This window comes from Arachis duranensis, chromosome 4 (genome assembly GCF_000817695.3).
Source record: "Arachis duranensis cultivar V14167 chromosome 4, aradu.V14167.gnm2.J7QH, whole genome shotgun sequence".
Lineage (NCBI taxonomy): Eukaryota > Viridiplantae > Streptophyta > Magnoliopsida > Fabales > Fabaceae > Arachis > Arachis duranensis.
The window spans coordinates 12,913,952-12,917,211 of NC_029775.3; positions in this window are offsets into that span (position 1 = coordinate 12,913,952).

The following is a 3,260-nucleotide window of genomic DNA, read 5'->3' on the forward strand; positions in this document are numbered from 1 at the left end:
CCTCCAACCAGCACCACCGCGGTCTACCATTGCCGCCGGCGAACCATCATCCACCACCACCAACTCCTTTCTTCTCTCTTTTCTCTTCCTTCCCTCCATCCGTTTCCCTTGCTTTACAACCGTTCTACTCCGGTGCCACTAGACCACCGTGGCAGCGTCGCTGCCGAACCAGAGCCCTTTCGTCTTCCAGTCACTGCTCTCATTTACCTCCCTTTTCCATTTTTAATTCAGCTTCTCCCAGGTTCCAGTTCCCCTGTTTACATTCCACTTCTGTTTTTATTTCTCTCTTAATTAATTTCAGTATCAGTAGTAGTTGTTGATTTAGTTCTGTTTGATTATGCTAGATTAGAATTCATGTGGTTAGAGAATCTGGCGTGGATAGTGGATTTAGGTTTGTTTTGATTAATAATGCTATTTGGAATGTTGCTATTTCATCCTTGTTTCTTGTTGCTGTGTTTTTGTTCGTGGATGTTTGGAAGGAACTAGCTACTAAATATTGCTGATGGTTGCTTGTGCAGTGTTGGTTTTTGCTTAATGTATGAATTTAAGTTGTTATTGCTGCTGAGTTCTTGTTTCAATGTGGCCTTCATTGTTCGATTTAGCTGGGCGTAATTGTTTGAATTCTTATTGCTTGCTTAAATTCAAAGAAGAGAATGCTTCTTGAATCTGTTACTCTTATTTGTTGTGCTGTCTTGGTGTTGTGGTTTAGGCCATTACTTTGTTTCATTGTTCAAAGAAAAAATGTTGCTATGCTAATTTGAGTAGTTTTATTTTGCTTAATGTTGCCTGAATCATATAGATTTGCTGTTTTTTGTACCTGTTTGATTTATTTTGGGTTCATATGAGTTGTTTTGCGTTTTGCTACTGTTCATTTATCCGGGAACATCCTTTTTACTGCCAGAATGCTGCCCGAATTTTTTTCTGAAAATTGTTTTACTCTTAACTTCCACTCACGAATTGACTTTAGCACTTTTGACTTTTGATTATTTGGTTTAAGCCAAAGCCAATTCATGGGGTGGTGGGTTAGCATTTTTGTTCCTTTTGGTTCCCTTTCTATTTGAAATGCATTGTTGATGATTTCAATTCTTTATGTGCTTCTTGAATTACATGTTTCATCATCATTAACTTGCATTGTATGCATGAATGTGAGCTTGCTTGTTCTTAACCTTTTGAACTTCTTTTAGTTAGGAACTACATTACCATAACACTAATTTTAACCTACTTCTCTAACTTTTAACTTAATTGACTTTCTAACTTTTCTTTTTAGTTTTCACCCTTTTCAAACTAACTCTTTTACTTTCTTTCGAGGCATGATACTTGTTGTTTCTTAACAAACAAGCATTCTGAATTTCATTATATAGATTCTTGGATTGTGATTTCTGATTTTCTTTCATTCCAAGGATTTATCTCGTTTTGACTCACTTCATGCTTTAGCATTAACTCCTCTGTTGCCTATCTTCTATTTGTTTTACTTACATATTATTTGCCTTTCTGTTTCTCTGCTTTGATTTGATAATCTGTACCCTGAAAATTCTATTTTTTAGGATGTCTGATAGGAAAGGGAAAGGAAAGGCTAAGTCCAGCTCCAGTAAAAAGAAGAAGTCTCAGTCATCCACTGATTCTGTGATCTCTGGTTATGCTCAGATGTATCTCTCTGACAAGGATAAGGCAGATTATCTCCTGCCTCCTACCAACTCAAAAAAGTTTGCTAATCTATACTGTGAGCTCCGCTTTTCGCTCTTTCAGCAACAGAAGCTCAACCTGGAAAAGAAGCTAGCTATCCCCTCTGATTTGAGGTGGTTTACTGAGCCTCGAATTGAAGAGAGGGCTAGTCTTTCTTGGATAGAGAGCTAGCCAGGGTGAACGAGTCTTAGGTCCACGAGTTTTACTACAACTTCTTCAGAGCGACCTTGACGCGGTTCATTTGAGAGGCAGACAGATTATGGTGACAGAGGCTGATATTGAGGAGGCACTCCACTGTCAGCCCAAGGTCAGTGACAAGGACACCTTTTAGAGGGCTGAGGTGGAGATACATAGCCTGACCTTTGACTATGATGCATTGAGGAGTGTGGTTGCCCAGCCGGATGCCCCTTGGGAGATGGATGCCAACAAATTGAAACCCAAGGGGGATAAGATTTGACTATTTGAGGAAGGAAGCTAAGGTATGACAGCAGATTCTTGCACACTACATCAAGCCTAGCACTCACTTCACTGAGATTTCGGTTGACATGCTAGTCCTAATTGGGTGCATTATTGAGGGGAATGAGCTGTACTTTCCCCGGCATATTAGGAAGTTCATGTGGCGAGCCCATATCAAGGGCACCCTCCCTTTTCCTAGTTTGGTCACAGAGCTGGCTCACCGGGCTAGAGTGCCATGGCTTCTAGACGATGAGTCACCACCTGCAGTCCACGGAAAGGAGAAGGTTATTCCGTGGGGGACTTGGGTGAGTGACAGACCACCAGCCCCGTGTAGAGCTTGAGCTTCTACAGCAGCAGCACTTGGGCCGTCCTTGTCTTCAGCTGCAGCCGGACCTTCCATAGCACCAGCCACATCTACCAGGCCAGCACCACCACCATCAGCACCCCAGCCGACTTACCGACTCGTACAGTACCTCATAGAGTGCATGGATCAGAGTGAGCGTCGCCACAAGCGACGTTATGAGCGCTTGAGTCGGATGCTCGCATCACTGGGCACCGAGATGCCCTCTGACTTCGATACTCCTTCCGACCAGTCTGAGGCGGAAGAGGAGGCTCAGCAGGCAGAGGCACCTACACAAACTCAGGCTTCCACAGAGACACAGCAGACTCCTGTGGAGCCACAGCCTCAGCCAGATGCGGATGTTGACTGATGAGCGGATAATTTATACGCTTTTTGGCATTGTTTTTAGTATGTTTTTAGTATGTTTTAGTTAGTTTTTATTATATTTTTATTAGTTTTTAGTTAAAATTCACTTTTCTGGACTTTACTATGAGTTTGTGTATTTTTCTGTGATTTCAGGTATTTTCTGGCTGAAATTGAGAGACCTGAGCAAAAATTTGATTCAGAGGCTGAAAAGGACTGCAGATGCTGTTGGATTCTGACCTCCCTGCACTCGAAGTAGATTTTATGGAGCTACAGAAGCCCAATTGGCGCTTTCTCAACTGCGTTGGAAAGTAGACATCATGCGCTTTCCAACAATGTATAATAGTCCATACTTTGCCCGTGATTTGATGGCCCAAACAGGCGTTCCAAATCAGCTCAAGAATTCTGGCGTAAAACA